General features: G+C 42.3%; 1 protein-coding gene across 2 annotated transcripts in view; it reads left to right on the forward strand.

Annotated features, from left to right (window-relative positions):
- Positions 1–16,611, forward strand: part of FAM120B (family with sequence similarity 120 member B) — a 1,542,581-nt gene that overhangs the window by 167,211 nt on the left and 1,358,759 nt on the right. The gene's annotated exons all lie outside the window — the stretch shown is intronic.

A 16,611-nucleotide genomic window follows, 5' to 3' on the forward strand; every position in this document is an offset into this window, starting at 1 on the left:
TAAGGATAGTTACTTACCTCCAAACTTGTAATGACCCCCAGGGACTTTACGAAGAGGTACAGAGGCAATTAAAGAACATTGTTGGAATAGAGGCAAACCCATGGCCCGAGATTGTTCATCATTGTAGATTGAAACAAGAGAAGGACAGCAAGAAAGTTGAGGATAGAAAGAGAGAGGAAGCAAAGTTAGTGCAAAAGAAATGATTGAACTTGACAATGGAAGGAGCTATGTTACCAAAAGTGTGAGAAAACAATGCTGTGCAGGAGGCTCAACAGACACAAATGGAAACTTTGCAGGGAGTATTATCCGCTGGTGATGATGGTTTGCACCTAGAGGCAGAGGGTTTGGATTTCAAGCTCAGGCAGGAAGAGGGTTTCATGGAGGGCAACAACCATTTGAAGGACCACAACAACAGAGTTGAACATATGGGAAAATTGGACACATTTTACATGCATACAGAGGTAGGGGAGGCATACAACTGAATTGGCAATCAGTAGACACAAGGAGGGGCAACATACTCCCCACCATATAGTGCAGAACCACTAGCACATTATGCCCATGATCACACACAGTATCAGGCACAAGTGTCACGTATACAGCAGACGCAACAGGGGATGCCACCCCAAACACAGCAGGCACCAATGCAAACACAGCAAGCACCAATACCAGCACAACAGAACACAGTGATACCATGGAACGCAAACATATTGCCACGGGCATCTATACCTAGAATAGGGGGTGTGACAGTAGTGGGAGGGGATCCTTTCACAGGTACAGGACTGAATATGTACCCACAATAGGACAGCCCACATAAAGACTTGATGTGTCCCATCCTATCGATTACATCAGACCCACAAGAGCAACCAAGGGTCGGAGTACAATAGGTAAAACATTTTCCTTTTTAGTAGCTACCCGATCCTGTGTTAGAGACGGAAAATTATGCATAACCATAGGAGAATACGACATGGCTATGCCATTGTTATTTTCCACAAAATGCCAGTTAACATATTGGGAAGAGACTTGATGAGTACATTTAACATGACAATATAATTTACTGAAGAGGAGATATGTTCTGCTCCAGGGATCCATTATGTGAATGCACAAGAATTCATAAAATCCCTTTATGTTCAGAAAGCATTGAGAGGAGGCCACTAAACCCAGAGGTATTCCTTTGTGACATATACATATTGCTAGCATGTCTTACAAGAATACAGAACAAAATATTGAGGTTACCCGAAGAGTATTTGTTTCGCCCAGAAGTACCAGTGGACGTGCCAGAAGGGCAGATAATTCCAATTAAGCTAGAAGTAACATTAGTAAGAGGGAGAATAAAGACATTGGGAACTCCCTATTTTGATATCATGGGTCAAAACTGTAAGAGGACAGAGTAATTTCATATGGAATAGATGACGAAGGGGTCCTATGGGACTCCACAGGAATGGGGATTTACCATTTCTGCCGCCTGCCATAATATCCCAGTGGCACCGGGAAGTCAGGCGGCGGAAACAGTGTTACGCGGTTGCGATACCCTGCCGCGTACCGGTGGGTTTTACCGGCAACCCTGTAATGAAGGCCAATGTTACGCAGTACTGATTTTGGACGACTTTGTCTCTAATTTGATTGAGCATGTTGCACATCTTGGTATTCACTGTTGATATGTCAGAAATTCACTACTGGCCATACCCTGAGAATGGTGAGAATTGCAATACCCCAACCTACGGGACCATTTCAACATTTACATATTGACTATGTGGATGTGCTCCAAATATGTTACGGCTACAGGTATATGATAGTAGTCGTATGTCCCTTTTCCCACTGGATCGAAGCCGGTCCATGCACACATCCAGAAGCCACATGTGCTGAAAAGTGAGGTATTTCCATGATAGGGAGTGTGCAACGTGCTACGTTCCAAAAACAGACCGGTCTTTGTAAATGAGGTGTTTGAATATATCACTATCCTATGGGAGATCAAGCACCCATTCTCATCAATCCATCACCAACAAGCAAACAGCATTTGTGAGTGCCTAAACAGCCACGTAAAAGAACAAATTGCCAAGCTAAAAGAGACTTTTAAAAAGTTGCTTACATTGCCTTCCTTTAGTACTATTTGCATTACACAATCATCCAGGATCAGGCCATCACCTGACTCCACATGAACTCCTATTGCTCCTCCCACACAGGCTCATACTGATGCTGGAAACACTGCGACTGTGTTAGGAAAGGAAATGCACGATTATTTGACAGATATGACAGAATCTCTTAAATGTATCTCTCGACAGGTACAGACGTGACAGGGGGTTCGAAAAACACAAATGAAACCCATGTACAAACTGACCTGGACAATTTCTTGAAACCTCTTTTACCCTAGCTAGGCGGCCAAGGTGCTGTGCCGTTATTTCTTTTCGAAATGGCACAAGCCCTGTTTTCACGGACCTTCTATTGTGGAAGCTGTCACTCCATCTTCGGTAAAGATTGAAGGAAGGAGAGCATGGATCCATCTCAGCGATGTCAAACTATATAGTGGTGAGACCCCGCTGTCCAAAAATACAGAACCCAAGCACTCCTAGACAGCCTAAAAAGGTGGCACAGCATGCAAACGACCAGTGCCTTAAAGAATGGCCGAAATATACAAAATGGATTACCTGGGTAGAAGATGAGGGGGACCAGTGCCGATAAGACTACTTAAAAACACAACCCTATGCTTCCGAAATGAGGACACAGTGTAGGCAGGAATGAACACATTGAGTAGGCGCATTTATGATATACCAGGCATGAAAGCAGGTACGGCAGTGATAATGGACCACTATTGGGCTTATGGTTCAAATGCCTACATGCAGCTTCCCCCAAATTTGGGAGGTTTGTGCTCCCTGGTGGTAATAAGTGCACCATCCATAGTAGTACCCCTGAGTGAGGTGCAAATTGGTGATTTCCCCCCGATAAACACACACCTAAGACTTAACAGGTTCCCATACCTTAACGCACTAAAAGGGATAACTGTAACTCAGCAAAGATGGCAAATGCGGATGACGACATACCAGATGAGCATAAATTGTTCAGTAGAACAGAATTGTTCTTTACATCCCTCTTTACTCTCTTGTTGCAGGCCAATACGAATGCCAAATGGTTACAAAGAACCTGCTGGGAACTGTTGCAGACCATAAATGCAACTGTAAAAGCTTTAATTCCACAAGGGAAGAGCTGAGAGCAATCAGGCTCATGACCCTCCAAAACAGATACCTCCTCTATCTGATAACGGCCATGGAGGGAGACGTGTGAGCAACAATTGGCTCGTCTTGCTGCACATAAACACCTGCTCACAATAAGGAAAATTGGACCCTGACAGAGGGAATAGACACCTTAAAGCAACTGCACACAAACATGGCAAAAGCGGTAGACGATATTGCAGATGACTGGTTTTTACCTACCTGTTCTCATGGATACCCACCTGGTTGGCTAACGCATTCAAAATACTTGTGCACATACTGGTACTAGTACTACTAGCTTTCTGTCCTAAGAATAGCAATACACCAATGTAAAAAGACTGCCAAAAAGGCAGTAGGAATGAAAATAGTAATAAACATGCTTTAGTTTTTAGGAACTTTTTGTGCAGATATCATATATTTGTAACCTTCGCGACCTGTTTTCCAAATGCTCCTTGTAGTTTTCGATTATTCTTATTATGTTTCTTTGTTAATTAATTATTTGTCGCACAAGTGTAGGCCAATACGGAGACACTGAGTTCCTCTACTCCGTCCGTAATCCTTACCAAAAAGCGCACTTGCTTTCAGGCGTCGTGTTCAGGGACCCTCGGGAGAAGAGGAACACCACGCTTGGAGCAGGTACAATATAATTTGCAGGTGGGATTTAACCCAGGACTTGTTAGAACCATACCCAATAGAGGGCAAATCGTAATTTCGTAAAGGCCTGGATTTGAAAAAGGCGAAGTGTAGATGCCGAAACACGTGTCATCCAAAAAGGGCTAAAACTTTTAACAAAATAAAAACGGATAAAACCAGCAATTTTGAATCAGAATCATTCTTTCACCTACGTTGGCACAAAGTAGTATAGGCGCAAGTGCACTTTTCGGTAGTAATAAACATGGATACTCATGTGTGTGAGTATACATGAATGGATGTCTTCCCCCGTACCCAAACAGTGCAGAGCCCCATCGCACCGTGGGTCAAACTGTATATATCCTTCGGACCCTTACAATTACACTGAGCAGTGGGTGGAATCCCATCCAATGGGGAATGCTGCTACATGACGTGGAGTCCAGATGAACATCTGAGATGTGGTGGTAGCTTGCGGGAAGAGGGGGGTGAGTAAAATATGGATACCGAAAGAGCCCTATCTGGGGGAGAGCAGAAAGAAGAGTGTGGTTGAGGACTCGACCACAGGGGGGTGGCAGATGAATACGTCATCAATAGCTTCTGCCACTCCCCAGGCCCAATACCACACATGGGATAAACGTTACGCACCGCCCTTATCTCAGTCAGATACAGAAGGACGTGGAGACAATTTAAGCTGAAGATGGCAAAAGCAGTCAATCTAACGTTGTAACAGTAACAAGCACATGCATTAGACACAAATCAAACATGCATTCCACAAGTAGAACATGTACACTAGGTAATATATGCATTTATAAATGAAGAATATTAACATAGCATCCACAGAAATGAAGAACATTAACATGACCAATGTATATGTTGACTGCACTAACATAGAAAGAAGAGAGTAATTGAGCATCCACCTTCTTAAAAATGGAAGCTGCAGTATGCTTTTAGATGAGCAAGGGCCTCAGGGCCTTGTGAAAACTCAAATAGCTGAATCCACAGACATACCAATCCTTGCAGAGCTCAGATGGTAGCTGACAATTAGTGCCAAGGTTAGAGTGAAATAAGGGAGGATGGGAAAGGCAGAACAAAGGCACGAGATAGCAGTTCCCAGATTACTTAAACTTTTATAATAATACAACCAATCTTTGTAAGCCAGGTGCAGTAAAAACAGCAACCAAAAGACTCAAGAGTGTCCCTGCTGTAAACAGAAAACACAATGCACACATTAATGTTAGCTAAAGCCCAAATAAATAGAAGGTAATTAAATTTCATACATGGTCTTCTAACATGTGACCTATAATTGGAGAACACTGACTATTTATTAGAAGCCAACATAGATAGGACACCTGCAGTACTCCCTAAAAGCACACAGAGACGCAAGTCCAAATACAAAGGGCTTGCCCAGTGTCATGGCCTGATAATGAGGGATGATAACTTCTTTAATTGAACAAAGGACAGTCCATGGGCTTCTCTCCCCTTACTCTTCATCTGGCTCATATCTTGATGACCTGTTAAATGTCCAAGGTTGGTTAGCAAGGAGCTAACGCAGGGGTCTCCAACCTTTGCCTTATCGAGAGCTACTTTTAGTTCAGAGACAATGTGCGAGAGCTACTGGGACGGTGATGAGCATGGGTATTTGTACCAAGATATGTTTTATTAGAATTTTACTTTTACTCTGGAATAAACTAATGTATGCATTCTCTGTGGCATTGCAATACTGCAATTAATTTCAAATGACATAAACCCCAAGCTTACAACTACCTCTGCGTATTGTAAGGATACAGTAGGTACTTGGGGAAGTTGAACGTTACATCAATATATTTTGTTATGCAATCCTTTTGCAGTGTGTTAAAATGTATTGTGGCAAGGAACTGTAGAGTTTACATGGCGGATTATGGACCTGCTAAATAAATTGGTAGTTTTTTGTTTGGCTATTGGGTGGCACTAGAAGTGCTGCCTATAAGCCAAAACTATTGTCACGGGAAACACAGACAGGAGAGAGATGAAATGCAAGGAAGAACACTCTTTCTGTGGGCATTGCTTGAATAATGACAACACCATGCCCATGGTAGTCCCGCTGGCCATTCGCACTGACTATATTCCCCTTCCTGCCCAAGGCCCATGTACCTGGGATCGCAAAGTCTAGTTATGTGCTTTCTGATCATCACTGTAAAAGGCAATTGCATAATTACAGCTATAACCCAGCCCTTCATGTAATAAAACTGTCTTAACCAAGTGTACCATCAGCCACTTGATTTGTAAGCAGTAACTGTGTCCTTGCAGCTGTCCCTTGCACTTAATTCCTGTTTCAATAAACAATTGAAAACCCAGAGTTGTGACTCTTGTATAGGCATTCATTAAATAAGCACGTGTAAGGTACTTCCATTATATGCCCAAGTGCTAGCATCATGTTCAGCTGTTGCCTTCTTATGGCCAGGTAGTAATATTATGTCAATGCCTGAAAAATACAGAGATCATGTCTACACAAAAGCCAAACATGTTGGCTTTGTCAATGCTTGTCGTTAGTAGACATCAGAATGCAGCCTGACAAGCCCATGTAATTTGGGAGATGCTCATTAAGTCCTTTTTTACATTCTGGGAAATAAGCTTTTTCCATTATAAATACTGGGCGACAAGCTCCATAATGCAAATTAAAAACAGGAATCAATGAGTAGTTCTAAAATTAACCTGGAGCTTTTTGGCATATATTTGCCAATGCAAAATAAATAAAATAATACATGATCTTACTCAGCTTTTAGTCCCTCATTCAAGCATTTTTCCCCAACAAAAGCTCTTCATGTTTAAACAATCTTTGTAAATTCCTTCTTGAAATGTTTTTGAAAAACCTATGCTGCCATTGCATAAATGGCACAGAGCACTAAGCTACAGGTAAAAGCTATTGGTGGGGCTTTCAAACATGATGAATGTGTGATCTTGGGCACATTAAGTAGTTGATTGATCTCACACTTCCTTATATACTTGGCGACGGTCATACCAACAACTCTTTAGCAAAGTATAGTGAATCAAAAAATACAAGAAGCAAATAACGTATTTGTTTTTTTACTCTAGGCACTTTCTTCTCCAGATGCAAAACAAAATGCACTGCCAGCACTGCATTGTGATCCCATCCCATAATTTTAAAAGTTCTGAAACATACACAGGTCTTACCTATCAATGCCCTTAGTGTCATGCCGCCCATCAAATAGTATGCCACCCAATTATTTGTCATAAAAATTATGTATTTTTACCTTTATCAAAATAGGTGGAACCATTAAGTATGTTTAACACCTATATAATCTATGTGTAGCTAAACCCACTAACCTATTCCCGATCCAGGTAGGTTTTGTATCTGAGATTATAGTATAACATAATTGATGACACTTTTCAAGCACTTAAGCAATTGTTTCTTATGAACATGTTGAGAGTGACACGATTTGAATGCTTGTATGCTGTCCCGGCTTTGTTTTGGTGACAAAGTTGGATTTTGGTGTAGCACTTTGTCTACTCCATCTTTGAGTCTGATTTGGACTGACTCCAAATCCTCTGGGTCTGTTTGGGACTTTTGGGACCGCCTTAACAAACCCTGTATAGTTTAATGTACCATTTAGTATCTATCTTTTACCTAAAAGCCTTTAGTTATTCTAGGAAGCTGATATGTGCCTCACCAATAAGTTCATTTGACAGGCAAATATCTGTTTGCAAAATCAGCCAAACCAGTTTAGAGTAGTTCCCAACAATGTATTCTTAATTAATTCAGAGTCCTCAGAGTTTAAAATGGGCATTAAATTAGCAAAGGTACATAAATCAGTACATTATCAGCCTTATTTTACATAATTTGTAAATTACATGCTGGGGACTACTAACATTAGCACTTACGTGCTGTGTGGTGTGGTCCCTATGTATAATTTTAAAAGTCCATGAGGCAGAATGTACAAGGAAAGAGTAAAAGCAAGAACCTGCTGTAACTCTTTATTTTTTGTATTGTTTAGAAATGTTTATTAGATAAGCATATAAGCAAATAGTACAAGAACAGGTACATCATTTTTATAACAATTATATACTCTCAATTATCAAAACTATTATAATTGATGAAAAACAAGTAGCGCAAGAATAGGTTCAATGAACTTTGTATGCTGGTTAACAATAAGGACAAACAAGGGGGAGGCTGAAACAAAAATACAAGCCAGAAAACAGAAGGGAAGGATAGGGCAGGGGAAACAGTGATTGAAGAAAGTATCATATTTAGTCAGGAGTGTTGAGGTAATGAATGAACTAAATTTGTGTAAACAGTCAAGAGAATAAGCATGGCATTTTTCAATCCAGTGGGTGGAGCAAATAGAATTCCACCAGGTATTGTAGGATAGGTTAGTTGCATTCTTCCAGTTACACGTAATATTATGAAACGCAATACTTATAAACAAATTAAACAGAGTAGGGGATTCAATCTGTCTTATAGCTGGATTAACAGTGGAACCAATCATAAGGGTAGAGAGTGTTAAAGGTTCTGCTAGATTAGTCCAAAAAGCATACACATATTTACATTTAAAAATGAAATGAGGAAAATCTGCAATTGGTTCATGACATGACCAACAGTTATTGGATGCGTTGTCTACAACTTTAACAATACGCAGGGGAGTAAGAAAAGCACAGTAAAAAATGAAAAAGTAGGTTTGGGTAAGATTGGCAGCAACCGATGTAGAATGACACATTTTCCAAATTTGGATCCAAATATCATGGGTAGGTTGAAAGTTCTAGATTAAATGAGTTGGGAGTGGAGGGATCGTTTAGGAATGCATATAGCTTGGCAGCCTTAATAGAGGGATTGCTAGTTAAAAAAGGTTAGAAAAGGTGAAGGAGATTTTTGGGTCAATGTGGGCAGGAATGTAGTTATTGAATTGATGAGGGATGAATCAGGGATATTGCATTGTAGACAAATCTGTGTTCAGGGGATTTCTTCAGAATTGTGGAAAAGTTGCTTAACAAATTTGATGCCTGATGAGTACCATCTGTAAATGGTAATGCGATTGGATTTGGTAGAGTTTTGTTTATTGAACCAGAGAAAGATGTCGTCTGAATTGGTTTTAGAGAAAGAATTGGTGGGGAGTTTGATCCAAATAGTTTTAAAGAGGTGAAGAGAAGGTAATGAAGTAATATTGGGCCAATAATAAGTCATTAAGAAGTGGGAAAGGGATAGCTGGTAAATAAAATTAGCTTCCATATTAACCCAGAGAGGAGCATTTTCAAGGAGAGATTCGTAATGTTTAAAGGTAGGTAGGTTTTAGAACAAACATTTTATGATATAATTGGAAATTATGGAATTGAACTCCCCCTAAAGATTTAGAAAGTCTTAATTTATTGCAAAACCCCGCCATACCGCCCACTCCGGTACAGATCACGTTACCTGGAACAGTGCCCCTGGCACCACCAGGAAGGTTCTCAGGCGACCCACGGAAGTATGCAGCATTCATCAATCAGTGCCACCTTCATTTGCTTTGTAGGCCTGGAGCATTTCCAAACGACCAAGCTCGGGTAGCTTTTGTTTTATCATACCTGAATGGTAGTGCAGCAGATTGGTCGGTGCCATTGGTAACCCATGACGATCCTCTATTACATGACTTTGGGGGGGTCCAGAGAGAAATGGAAAAACATTTTGCTCGCCATACCCAGGAACAAGCAGTAGAGAATGAACTCTTGTCCCTCCAACAGGGGAATCCGGACTTGTTAACGTACATTGCTACCTTCAATAGACTGGTTGCCGAAGCTAGGTGGCCAGAAAACAAAAGAACCACGTTATTTCATCGAGGCTTGCAAGGCGAATTAAAGGACGTCTTAGCCCAGGTGGTTGATCCACCCAGAGACTGTGCAGAATTCATAAATCTGGTCGTGCAGCTAGACCACCGGTTGCAGGACCGAAAGGCAGACCGGTCTAAGATGGACCCTCGGACCGTGTTTGTTCGACCAAGGGAAAACACAACCCGTGTACCTGAAAATGCTGTAGAACCCATGCAGATTGGAGGGATAAGGCCTCCATTAGCAAAACAAGAGCAGGACAAAAGAAGACAACAACAGCTTTGTTTGTATTGTGGGAAACCTGGACATTTCCTGAAGGACTGTCCAGTAAAACCCCCAAGAAGAACAGTTGGGCCACAGAGAAGGATGAAGCTAAGGAATCGGGGAAACTACCAAGCTCGACAAACGTAGAGGTCAGTTTGTCGAGTGAGAAGAAAGAGTTGCTGACCTCGCACTTTGCAATACCAGTGATCTTAATTAACAACCAACAGTCGTCAAGAATGCATGCTGTTGAAGCATACATCGATAGCGGAGCAGTTGGAAATTATATTGATCAAGAACTGGCAGCAGAGATGGGGCTTCCTTTGTGTTCTAAGCCAACTATGGACAAGGTAACCACCGTGGATGGGACAGAAATCGCTTCTGGACCAGTAACCCAGTGCACAGTCAAGGTAACCTTGCTGTGTCAGGACGGACATCGGGAGTCTATTTCATTCGATCTCATCAAAGCACCTCAGTTCAGGCTAATACTAGGGATGCCATGGTTGGTTGCTCACAACCCTTTGATAGACTGGCGGGCATGAAAATTAACCTTCCCCGGTGACTGCTCCCCTGCCTGCTATTACCAAGAGGAGAAACCCGACGTCTGTATCCCCATGACTCCCGGAGCGACAGTATCAACCCTGGGAGCAACTAATACCTTGCCAAGTGAATGCCTTGATTTCCAGGATGTTTTCCGAAAGGACCAAGCCAATACATTGCCGCCGTACAGGCCCTATGACTGTCAGATCGACCTTGTTCCTGGTGCACAAATCCCTTGTGGCAGGATCTACGCTCTCACAGAACCAGAAAACATTCATTTGAAATCCTATTTAGACCAGTACCTTACAAACGGATTTATCCGTCCTTCGAAGACCCCCGCAGCCAGTCCTTTGTTCTTCGTACCGAAAAAGAAAGGAGACTTGAGAACCTGTATTGACTACCGCGCATTGAACCAGATCCCCGTGAAGAACCGCTACCCCTTGCCACTTATCCCTGAAATGCTAGACCAAGTTAAAGATGCCCAGATTTATACCAAATTGGACCTGCGAGGAGCGTACCACCTGGTCCGAGTCAGAAAAGGAGATGAATGGAAAACCGCCTTCCGTACTAAGTACGGCTTGTTTGAATATCAAGTCATGCCCTTCGGGTTATGCAACGCTCCTGCGGCATTCCAATATTTCATGAATGACGTCTTAAGGGAGTTAATTGATGTGTACGCCTTAGTGTACATAGACAACATCTTAGTATACTCAGCCTCGGAACAAGATCAGTTCAGGCACGTTCGTTCAGTCCTCACCAAGCTCCGTCAACATCGCTTGTTTGCAAAGCTTGAAAAATGCTTTTTTCACGTCACCGAAGTAGAATTTCTTGGTTTTATCCTTACTCCAGGACGCATCAGAATGGACGTGCACAAGGTAGATGCCATTCTGAAATGACCTTCACCGACGTCTCTGAAAGGGGTACAAAGCATGCTGGGCTTTGCGAACTTCTACCGCCGGTTCATCCCAGACTTCTCTCAGGTTGTGCACCCAATCACAGTACTATTACGAAAAAACAATAAAAAGTTTGCTTGGACCGAAGAAGTAGAAGAAGCCTTTCAGGAACTTAAACAAAGGTTTACCTCCACTGCAATCCTGCAACATCCTTGTCCAGACCTCCTTTATGTCGTTGAAACTGATGTGTCCAGTCTCGCAATGGGAGCTGTCCTTTCACAGAGAGACCCGGAAACCGGCCAGCTACATCCTGTGGCCTTCTGGTCGAAAAAGTACTCATCTCCAGAGATTAATTATGCCATAACGGACAAGGGACTCCTGGCTATCAAACCCGCCTTTAAAGTCTGGAGGCACTACCTTCTGGGGGCCAGACACACCATTACAGTCATCACAGACCACCGAAACCTGCAATATCTCAAAACAGCCAAGACCCAGTCCTCGCGCCAATTACGGTGGGCCCTTTTCTAAGCCGAATATGATTATGTAATCACATTTCGACCAGGAGTCAGAAACGTAACGGCGGATGCCTTATCTCGCATGGGCATAGATGAAATGGTATATACAACTCCAGACCCAGTACCTATTATACCTGAAGACAAACTCTTGGGTATCACAACAGCCTTAACAGAAGCAGAACTACGAAAAGAAATCCAAGGGACAATGAATCCTGATGCCTACCTCGCATGGCAAACTCAAGGAGAACAATATACCATCAAGGACCACCTACCCTTTTTTAAGGATCGCCTATATGTACCCAAGAAGGAATTACAACAGCATATTATTTCAAACTATCGCGATTCACTGATCAAAGGGCATCCTGGGATCGCCAAAACCCTAGCTAGGGTGAAAGAGAACTTTTGGTGGCCTACCTGGCGTAAGGACATCATTCAGTATATTCAGTCCTGCGGTGTCTGCGCACAAAATAAATCACAAAAACAAAAACCATCTGGTCTCCTACAACCATTGGACATTCCTCCAGTTCCATGGAACACTCTTTCCCTTGACTTCATCACTGATCTACCTCCAAGCCAAGGGTTCAACACCATCCTCGTAGTTGTGGACTTATTCTCGAAGATGGCCCATTTTATTCCTCTCAAAGGCCTCCCAGACGCAGCCACTTTAGCAAAAGTGTTCCTGGAGGGCGTGGTTAAGCTACATGGCTTCCCTTCGGTTCTGGTCTCTGATCGAGGCAGCCAGTTTGTTTCAAACTTCTGGAAAAAATGTTGTGCAATGGCGCAGATCGACGTTCGGCTATCTACCAGTCACCATCCCCAAACGGACGGCCAAACCGAGAGAACCAATCAGACACTCGAGCAATATTTATGGTGCATGCTGCACCACGAACAAAGGAATTGGAAAGACCTACTATGGATAGCCGAATATGCATATAACAATTGTTTGCATTCAGTCACGGGACAAACGCCCTTCTATACCCTTCATGGCAGACATCCACGTACCTCTGAACTAGACCTTCCAGCCAGCTTGGAAATGCCAGCGGTAAAGACTCTACACACAACCATTACTCAGGCTTTCAAAAGGGCAAACAAACACCTTATTCATGCCAAAGAAAAACAAAAGAGATTTGCTGACCAACACCGGAAAAGGCCCCTAATTATCAAGTAGGAGACAAAGTTTAGTTAGCCGCTAAATTCGTACCCATCAAGGGAACCCGGACCTTTCATCCCAGATTCTTAGGACCCTATACAATTAAGGCAAATATCAACCCAGCAGCCGTGAAACTGGATTTACCACCTAATCTACACATCACCCGGTATTCCATGTGTCCCTCCTGAAACCAATGCAACCCGGCACATGGATTGGGAAACCAGCTAAGCCCATACTTGTTGACGGAGAACCAGAATTCGAAGTCAAAGATATCTTGGACTCTAAATACTCTAGGACCAAGCTATATTATCTTGTCGATTGGAAAGGATTTGGACCACAAGATAGATCCTGGGAGCCCAGTGAGAATATCCACGCACCACGTTTAATCAGGAAATGCCATCGGAACTTCCCAACCAAACCTGGGCTAGACAGAAGTAACACCATGGGAGGGGCCTTAGGGGGGAGTGCTGTCACGACCCTTGCCCAAAACCCCCTCTGGCAAACCCATTGGCCAGGAGGAGTCGGGACTCGGGCCTCTAGAGCCTGGCATCCTCTTCAAAAGCCCTCATGGGGCCAGTCCTGGCGCCTATAGCGCCAGGCTCATACACCATGAACAACAATGTGCTTGGGAACTACTTTATTGTATTGTCAGCCAACATGGAGGCATCCACATAGCTTGGTTCCTAAGAACCAAGCTATGCAGTCTAGTGTTTTGGGTGTGGCAGGCTTGGAGCTACTTTCCCTGGTACTACTTTACCTGGACTATATAAACCACACCCTGACTGCAGAACATGCTTTGTGTTACTTTGCAGCTTGCAATGTCCAGCTATTCCCTCGAACCTCGGAGAAGCAGAACCTGCAAGGAGACAAAAGGAACATCATTAGCAGCAGCATCTTACCTGCAGTCTTCATCTTTAAACACTTGCAGGTACTGAGAACAGCTTCCTCGAATCTGCACGCCTCCCGGACAGAACGACCTGAAAGAGGAAGATAGAGGCAAAATTAAAGAAAGCTGTAGAGACATTTACAAATTAGGAACTGCTCAAAAGGCTTACGTGGCTGGTCGCCTCTCGGCTGGCACCACTCCAGACTTTCCACTCGCGCTGAAGAACACCGCGACCTACAAGGAAGCAAAACACAGGTTAGCAAAGGAAAGACTTTGCAGCGCTGCGCATAGCGCGTACTTACCACATCATAGCGCTCTTAATGCGCCATCATTTATCAGCGGGGCTCAACCAAGCCAGTTTGCTGCGCTGAAGCTCTGCATACCTAAGGGAGAAAAAAAGAGACATTTTAAACAACGAAAGGCATGCAGGCTAGCAACAAAACTAAAGAACAGCAATAAGACCTACCTGAACAATATCAAACGGGTCTGCGTCAGTGAAGTAACTGGACCGCACTCGCCCATGAAAGACAACGTGCCCCTGCAAAGAAGGCAGGACGGAGAGCACGCCTAATTCTACCACAAGGTGAGGAGAGGGCACCAGAGGGACTGAAAGCATACGGGGGTGGAGGGAGGATACTTACCCCAGTCGGTCAGTCTTGAACACAGTCCTCCTGTGTTTTCAGGCAGAACCTTCCCTTCAGAACACATCATGGCAAAGCTGAGAAGCATACCAGCGAGTAACCCAGCTGGGTGGCGTCCCTGTGGATACCAGGTGAGCGTAACAATACGTTTGGGAAGATATAGCTGTAGGCGTTTTGCAAGGATTTTGGCAAACATGTTTTAATCAGAATTGATAAGAGAAATGGGTCTGTAGTTTTTAATTAGAGAGGGATCTTTATCAGGTTTGGGACAAAGTTCATGAAGGGCCTCACCAAAGGAACCAGGGCTTTGACCGATTTCAACAAAGTGGGAGTATAATTCTAGAAGTTTTGGTCCAATGAAGTTGATGAAACTTTTGTAAAAATCTGAGGTAAACCCATCAGGTTTATTGGGTTTGAGGTCAAGAATGGCTTGTTTGATTTCTGTTAGGGAAATAGGTGTGTTACGAGGAGAAAGGTCAATCTGGTTGGAGGGATCTTTTTTGTTTTTTTTGAAGAAAGAATGGATTTCAGAAGTGTTAATAGAAGGGTCAGAGAACTAGAGGTTGGAGTAAAAAACAAGAAAGGCATCATTTATATCTTTTGGTTTGGTTAGTCTGTTACCATCAGAAGAGAGAATATGGGTAATAAGGGATTTTTCTTTTTTCATGTTTAAATAAGAAGCTAGCATTCTACCAGCTTTATTGTATCCACTGTAAAGTTAAGTATGGAGTTAGCAGCTCTGTCGGTGCAAATTTTGTACATTCAATTTGTTTGGTCATGAGAGCTTTCATAGTATAAGGAACCGAGTTAGAGTAGTAGGATTGTTCAAGAACTTTGATTGAGGCCAACAGAGCGTTATGAGTGAGTTCAGATTTTAATGGTGACAAATTGAATTATGAATCCACGAAGGGTGGCTTTGAAAGCGTCCCAGTTATTATTCATGGAGGTGGGCTCAGGACGGTTATTAAGAAAGAAGTCTTCAATGAAAGACTTTGTTTTGTCAATGAAGGATTTGTCTTTAAGGAGAATCAAATTGAATCTCCATCTTGGAGAAAGTTTATAGGTAGATATCCATTCTGGTTTATAGTGATAATTTCGAAAACCAACATTTCGAAAGTCAAAATATCGAAAAAAAAGTCGAATTTTTTTTATATTATGTTTTTTATTCGAAATGGGGGGTTCCCCCCAACCCCTCTTTTTTAAATGTTTTTTTGTTTCACCCATTTTTTTTAATTCCCGGACCCCAAAATAAATAAATTTAAAAAAAAGAAGTATTATTATTTCGACTTTGTCTTTCGATTTTATTGTTTTCCAAAATTATGACTGACCACCATCCATTCTAGAGTGGTGGAAACGGGTGCATGATCTGAAATAGTTATGGGGCCAATTTCGGAGTTCAAAATGGTAGAAGTTAGTGAAGAATTAACAAAAATATAGTCTAGTGTGGAAAAGGATTAATGGGTAGGGGAATAGAATACTCTTTTGTATCTGGATGACATAAGCACCAGGAGTCATATAGGCCGAGGTTTTGTAATAAGTTTAGGAAACTATTTCGGGATTTGGTGTTGATAAAAATTGAGGAAGATTTACGGTCAAGGGTAAAGTCGAGGATTTGGTTCATATCGCCACAAAGAATGAGTTTGTCTGGATGCTTCTGTGAGATTTTTTAGATGAAATTAAACTAAAAGAGGGGTTTAGGGGCGTTAGGGCCATAAATATTAATTATACTAACAGCTAAGTTGTTAATAATTGCTTCTACAATGATCCACCAGGCCTCAGAGTTCATTTTCTTCATTAATTAAAGAAAAGTTTAAATGTTTACTGACCAATATAGAAACTCCACCTTTCTTGTCCAAAGCATTGGTAAAAAGTGTATGACTGACCCATGAGGCTTTGAATTTGAGGTGTTCACTATCTGAACATAAATGAGTCTCTTGGAGACAAAAAATTGTCAGGTTTTAGCTTAGTAAATTGGGAGATTATTTTACTATGTTTGATGGGATGATTCAGCCCTTAGACATTCCAAGTTACACACTTAATAGACATTTGCAATGATAAGAAAGATAATGGTCAAAGCAAAGAAAAATGCAGTAAGAAAT

The sequence above is a fragment of the Ambystoma mexicanum genome, chromosome 4p (assembly GCF_040938575.1).
Source record: "Ambystoma mexicanum isolate Mex_15411 chromosome 4p, UKY_AmexF1_1, whole genome shotgun sequence".
NCBI classification, from domain to species: Eukaryota; Metazoa; Chordata; class Amphibia; order Caudata; family Ambystomatidae; genus Ambystoma; species Ambystoma mexicanum.